This window comes from Peromyscus californicus, unplaced genomic scaffold, assembly GCF_007827085.1.
Source record: "Peromyscus californicus insignis strain IS unplaced genomic scaffold, ASM782708v3 Scaffold_13__1_contigs__length_99412109, whole genome shotgun sequence".
Classification (NCBI taxonomy): domain Eukaryota; kingdom Metazoa; phylum Chordata; class Mammalia; order Rodentia; family Cricetidae; genus Peromyscus; species Peromyscus californicus.
Window position 1 is genome coordinate 23,045,075 of NW_026294424.1, and position 7,396 is coordinate 23,052,470.

The following is a 7,396-nucleotide window of genomic DNA, read 5'->3' on the forward strand; positions in this document are numbered from 1 at the left end:
GATCCCAGATGCCTGAGAGTGGGGCCCACAGTTGTGGTAACAGCTCACCAGTATTCACATTTCTGAAGGAGGCGGTTGATGGCTTTAACCGCAGAGATGCTGATCTAGAACTCCGTTTGTTACATTCACTGCCAAGCATGGGGGCATATCACTCTTGAAGGAAGAGCCAGTGTGTGACAAACTATGGTTTATACAGGATTCTGACTGCAGAATGCCTTGAGATTGTCACCACACCCTATCTGCTGATCATTTCACTTGACGACCTGGGTAGTCAGTGGATCTGCAGTGAAAAAAAGTGCCTTAGAGCAGGGGTACTCAACCTCGGTGCTTCGGCACAGAGGCCAGATGATTATTTGCTGTAAGGGCCAGTCCTGTATATAATGGGGTGTTTAACAGCATCTCTGGTCTTTAGACACAACATGCCAATAGCAGCCCTATCACTCTCCTCCGGTTGTGACTCGACATTGCCAAGTGTCCCCCGAGTAAAATCGCCCCTAATTGAGAGTCACTAACCTGGAAGGACAATGATATCCCTGATGAGAAGCGGACTGGTGTTCACATTTCATCAGTACTCTACACCCAACTGTGACCATATCCCCTCCCTTAGCTCTCCCAGGACCTGCTCCCTCATTACCAAATCCCACAGCTGCGTCACCTCATCCAGCAAGGCAGAGCTAAAAGACTGCAAAAAGGAAATCTTGAACACACCGCTGCAGAGATGGAGAGGCGTCTCGTCCAAGAGCAGCCCCCAGTTCGTGCTGCCTAAAATCCCCGACGCTTGGGATTAGTAGTTCCGATGACTACTAATGCAAAAGTGTGAACTACCAAAGTCCCTTTGGGCTTTGGAGGAGGCTGGGGCTAAGTGAGGGGCCCACAGTTTCCCTGCAGTCCTTCTGATATTCCTCCTGTGAGCCTGATTCTCAGTGCATTTATCTCCCACACCAGACCCCACCCTCCCAGCACACTATGCTGGATAATCCTCCAGATGGCACCCAACCCAAGTGTGGTCTTCTCTTGTGGGCAGCTCCTTAAGACCCGCTTGTTCCTTTTTCCCACAGCCTGTTGAAGATGAAACCAGACCGCTTTCTGAAAAAGAGGTGAAAGCTGGCCCGAGACCATAAAAGAAACCATTTTTCAGACCATTTGGAAAATGAAATTGTTGTAGTTTTTAAAATAGCCTTTCTTCAAATTCTTGTGACTTACTAAAAATGACCATTAACATACTCTGCTCGTTCCATTTTGGTTTTGGTCAGAGTTTTTCTGAACTAAGTTTCACTGAGAACTTTGGTGACATTTCTCCTTTACTTCCTTTTTTTTTTTTTTCCCTCTCTGACGCCTTCTGGACTGAGGCTAAGGGACATGTCATTCTTGACACATCAGCTTCTCTTTTTGACAGAATCGGTTAAGGCTCCATGACTGAATTCACGGTCATCAATCATGGATTCCTTTCAAAGCACTCTAATCATTAATGTGTCAGATTCTGTTGTGAGTGTCACATGTACAAGACTTCTCTGGGGAAACAACACTAGGTAAGATCCTCTCTTCATCCCCAGGAGGCTCTTACTCTGGAAGGAAGGACACACCCACACATCTAAATAACAACAAGAACCACCACAATGGTGATAATCATAGTCTGAGTATTACTGTGTCACTACATTGCAAGCCCTGGACCACTGTGAACTCACAATGCCTGGGGCAGTGTTTTCTGGAATGGCAGATAACACACAAGGTTTCATAAGCAGAGAGCATCTGGGCTGAGCCTCTGGGATCACTATGCTTCATCTAGGCTAAGAGAGTCGCAGTACATGTACTAACCTCTTTATTTTGCTTTGGTGCGCGCGCACACACACACACACACACACACACACACACACACACACACACACACACATGTGTAGGTCAGAAGACAGTTTTCAGGAGTCACTTCTCTCCTTCTACCTTGTTTTTAAGCGTGGTCTCTCTTGTTTCTGCCAAGCTAAATATTCCATGCCTGTGGAATCTAAGATCTAGGTCATTCTCCTGTCTCCATCTCCAATCTTGCTGTAAGAGTGTTGGGATTAAAGATTTATACCACAGCATCCAGTTTGGGGTTTGTTTTGTTTTTTGTTTGTTTGTGTTTTGGATACATGGATTCCAGGGATCAAACCTAGGTCTTTAGGCTTATACACATGGCAAGATGGCAAGAGCCTTTACCCACAGAACCTCTCTCCCATCCCTCATATATTGACTTCTTTTTTTTTTTTGGTTTTCCGAGACAGGGTTTCTCTGCGTAGCTTTGCGCCTCTCCTGGAACTCACTTGGTAGCCCAGGCTGGCCTCGAACTCACAGAGATCCGCCTGGCTCTGCCTCCCGAGTGCTGGGATTAAAGGCGTGCACCACCACCACCCGGCTTTGACTTCTTATTGACCTGATCGGGTCCAGGACCTGATCTTGGCAAACTGAATATCTCAAGCTAAAGGGATTTGAGAAAATAACAGAATCAGGTAGGTTACTCCTGTCCTGAAGTACGTCCTAGACCCTCAACATAGTGGTGCCTCCCCACACCCAAAGGAAGGAAACCGTCTCATTTTGCAGATGCAAGTAAAGAATCTAGACACACATAAGCTGTTAAGTTCCCTCAGTTTACTACAATTAGATCATACACCGTTTATCCAATTATATTTCTTCACGGCCGTCCATTCTTCCATCAATCCTATCACAAAATACACACATTTAACTGTTTTTTCAGTATTTGTTTTCTTATTAGGATTTGCAGAAGACTTACACTAAGTAAACCTGGATGCTTTCCTCTTGTGAATATATGTTTGCTAAAAGTATTCTAAAATTTAACCGGGGGGGGGGGGGGGGGGGGGGGGCGGCGGCGGCGGCGGCAGCAGCAGCAGCGAACGCCTTTAATCCCAGCACTTGGGAGGCAGAGGCAGGCGGATCTCTGTGAGTTCGAGGCCAGCCTGGTCTACAGAGTGAGTTCCAGGAAAGTTGCAAAGCTGCACAGAGAAACCCTGTCTCAAAAAACAAACAAAAAAATTATTCTTTGATCAGGTCACACATGTACATATGTTGATCACATTCCTTCCTCATGACCCTCTTCTTCTGTGCTCCATCCTACGCCCTCTGGACCCTTTCTTCTATCTCACAAGCCCCTCCTGCTTCGATGTCAATTTGTTTGGTCTTTTTTAATGACTGTGTGAGTTTAATTAGTGTTGTTTGCATGAATGTGAATGTGGATTTGATTTGCTGGAGCGTGGGTAACTTACCAGTGACCACGTCACTGGAGAATGACTTTACATCCCTCAGCTGCCGTTCACTGCCAAGAGCGCCTCTGCCAGGGGTGGTGCCCCGCCCCAAACTCGTACTCATCTGTCTTATCTGATAGAGGTACCCACCATGAACCTAGCAATGGATAAGGAAAAGAAGTCTCTGCTCTTATAACCCCTTACAGTCCCACACTGCATTTTAGATGACTTATAATTTTTTTTGAAGCAGCCACAAATAGATTGTCAAAACAAGAATTCAAACACTGAGGGGAAGGGGAGTCTACATGAGAGAATCTAGACTAAGAATATTTTCTAAAGTCCAGGTGAAATGTGGTGTCACGGCAGTTTTAGGTATCCACGGCTTCATAACTTGATCTTCTCTAGGAAAATAAAAGATACGTATGCTTAGCCTGAACTCTAAGGAGATTAGCAAAGTGAATCTCTACCCAGGGGAGAATGACTGTTTCCCATGGATGCAGGAAGGAGAAGCCGTGATCTAAGGATACACTTTGAGATGCTCTACCTGTCACTCGATTGTGGCAGAGCTAGAGTGTTTTCCAAACCCCAGGGTATGAATGGTCCAAATACACAAATGCAGCTGGTCAGGGGTGGGGACTGAGCTCCTCCACGTCTCCTGAGAAACTGAGGCTGAGAGCACTGGTTCTCAATCCCAGGCACACATGAGAATCCCCCAGGCTCTGACCTGTGCCTTTGGACTTCACATACTCATCCTAGGAGTTTAGCTGAATAAGCAGATCCCAGGCAACACTCTTACTGCTGACCACCCCACAACCACATTTTAAGGACCACTGGCTTAGAACATCCCTCATGAACACGAGTAAGTGGTCCCTCGTGGGCTTTACATAAAGGCTGGGAGCCACAGACTTTAAGATGAAACAAACCGAGATGGGTCTTCTGAGAATAGGCTGCAAGCTTAGATGAAGGAGAGATCCATTGTTTTAGATGATGAAGATAAGACCAGCTAACGGTTTCTGACATTGTCTCTGTACACTGAACTAAGGTGTAATGTCCATTATCTTACTTGGCATCTGGCCTGGATACCAGAGTTGGTGTCTGATGTGTAGCCCAGAAGCCAGCTGTGTGCACGCCGAGAGGGGGTGTCAGGTTTCTGCAGGCTGCTGTGGCTGGCGGGGCTACCTGCGTGCAAGGCCAGACTGTCTCACAGGAAACACCTTTAGATCTGGACAAGCAGTCCCCAGAGACCTGAGTTCTGCCTCACAGAACCTGCAGGAAACAACTGAGAGACTGTGAGGGCAAGCGCTAACCATCGTCTCTCTCAACCACAGAAGAACCTGCATATGAGGCCGTTTGCCAGCCCTGGAACACCCAGAAGCCCCTGAACACCTGGGACCCATCCTTGAGCAAGAGATGAACGTGATCTGGAGAGACATCTGGACAGAGACATTTCTAGAGTGTCCCCAGGCAGATTGGGAACAACTGGCTAAGGTTTGATCTGAGACCATATGAAGGGGAGGCAAAAGCCAGAGTTAACAAAACAGATCTTTAAGGGCTCGTTAAGTCTGTCCCTCGCTAATCTTCATTTTCTTTCTTCTCAAGACAGGGTTTCTCTGTGTGACACACACAACTGAAATCATTCCAAATCCAATGACAAGCATAATAAATGCCCTTTTCTAAACAGTAGATATGAAGGGATAGATTTCTTTTAGAAATTACAGTAACTAATTACAGTAACTATTATACATATTATAGGATAGTTATTATAATTTCCACAATAATAAAGAATATTTTGTACCTGGAAAGCTCTTCATGAATTTTCAAGTCCTTTGTTATTAAATCTGTACAGTAAATGTTGCCTTGAGTTTAGAACTGTAGCGCTAACACTTTAAATGTTACATAATAAAAATAGCCCGTTTAAAATTGGGTGTGATGGCTAACACCTGTAATGGCAGTAGTATTGCCATAAATTCATGGACAGCCTGCTCTAAATAGTAGGCCTGAACTACAAAGTCTTTTTTTTTAAAGCTATTTAACTATTCAAACATAAAGAGACTTAAAATACTTCTGAGTTTGAGCCCCACAGGTTTACCTGGTGAAAGCTCCTGTGGGCATGCCGCACGTTAGCAACCTGTCAGCTTTATGGTTATAAAATCAGACTCATGATGATCAAGAGATGGGGAGGGGCTGGGCGTAGTGGTGCACACCTTTAAACCACCATCCAGGAAGCAGAGGAGGGCGGATCTCTGTGAGTTCGAGGCCAGCCAGAACTACATAGTGAAACCCTGTCTCAAGAGGAGAGATAGAGATAGAGATAGGGAGAAAGAGATGAGAGAGACAGAGAGACAGAAAGACACAGAGACAGAAAGACAGAGAGAGAAAGGCTCCGAGTGTATACAACAACCCCCTCTTAGATTCAGTAAAACCGAGAATTGGAGATATTTGGAATCTGCTTATGTTTCTGTCCCTCACAAACAGGACAAGATTGAGAAAACAGCACAAATATACTCCAGCAGATGACAACACAGCACTGGGTGCATTTGTCTTGTGTGTGGACAGACAGACACACGTTAAAGGAAAGACAGACTTTGTGAGTTTGAGGTCAGCCTGGTCTACAGAGTGAGTTCCAAGAAAGGCGCAAAGCTACAGAGAGAAACCCTGTCCCCCCACCCCCCGAAAGAAAGAAAGAAAGAAAGAAAGGAAGAAAGACAGACAGACAGACAGACATGTGCAGTCAAGTCAAATTCAGTCCCTGTCCCGTCATGGCAGGAGCTGGCCCAGATGGCTGCCACCACAGATTCTGCTGCTCGTGGGCCCTGGGTCCCCTGTCCTGGGACCTGGGGATAAGTTTGGCTGCAGACATTGTACTGTCGACACAGGAGTCCTTGGGGCAGACAAGAGGCAGGTCCTGTTCAGATGGGCCTGTGTTGTTTCAACACAGACCTAGTTGCTTTTTAAGAAGATTCAGGCCGGGCGGTGGTGGCGCACGCCTTTAATCCCAGCACTCGGGAGGCAGAGCCAGGCGGATCTCTGTGAGTTCGAGGCCAGCCTGGGCTACCAAGTGAGTTCCAGGAAAGGTGCAAAGCTACACAGAGAAACCCTGTCTCGAAAAAACCAAAAAAAAAAGATTCAGAAGACTCTTGGCTAGTTTTCTGATGGTTACTAAGCTGTCGGGGTGGGCAGTATTCAGCAGTAATGAGCTAAACAGCTCCAGGTCTTTCTTCCCTTTTTTTCGGGTCCAAAAAAAAAAAAAAAAACAGACTTAAAACAAGTAACTATGCCAGACAGCAAGTCTTTAACCCCAGCACTGGGGAGGCAGAGGCAGGCAGACCTCTGTGAGTTCGAGGCCAGCCTGGTCTACAGAGTGAGTTCCAGGATACAGAGAAATCCTCTCGGGAAAAAAAAAAGGCACTACAATAAAAATCAGAACTTCAGATACAAAATCTCCACAAATAATCAAGCAAATAAAAATAACTAAAGCTTTTATAAATGTTTTAATTAGTAATCTTGAAATTAAACTCAGGTGTAGCATGAATCTTAACAGTTCTTATTAATAAGATCAAACCTGAAGCCAGTTATTGGGGTGAATAAAGGAAGATCAGAGAGACAGAACAAGCCACAGCTAACCTCACCTGGCCAACTTCTCAGCTGGTCTTGTTTCCTCAGACTGGAAGCTTCTGTGTCCTCATCCCAATGGCTCTCAGCTGAACTGTGCTGCTAGAAGCCTGAATCTTAACCAGCCAAAATGCTTAACCAGGCCAAATGCTTCTAGTTTCTGGTCCTCACGCCTTATAAACCTTTCTGCTTTCTACCACCACACCCTGGGATTAAAGGCTGCTTTCTGGGATTAAAGGCGTGAGTCACCATGCCTGGCTGTTTCCAATGTGACCTTGAACTCAGAGATCCAGAGGGATTTCTGTCTCTGGAATGCTGGGATTAAAGGCATGAGTGCCACCATTTTCTAGCCTCTGGATCTAGTGGCTGTTCTGTTCTCTGACCCCAGATAAGTTTATTAAGGTACACAATATTTTGGGGAACACAATACCACATTTCCTCTCTTTTTGTCTAAAATTAAAAAAAGGCTTATAACTAATACAAGAAAAACTATCCAATAAGTATATACAATATATACAGTCAAGATTACATTAACTATGTCTAGTCCATTA

The 7,396-nt window shown here is 45.4% G+C and overlaps 1 non-coding gene across 1 annotated transcript; it reads left to right on the top strand.

Moving 5' to 3' along the window:
• The first annotated feature begins 5,959 nt into the window (after nt 1-5,959).
• LOC128109184 (small nucleolar RNA SNORA5) lies at nt 5,960-6,095 on the top strand. The gene has a single exon (XR_008217723.1). It is a non-coding gene; the product is annotated as a small nucleolar RNA SNORA5 (small nucleolar RNA).
• Nucleotides 6,096-7,396: the final 1,301 nt, after the last annotated feature.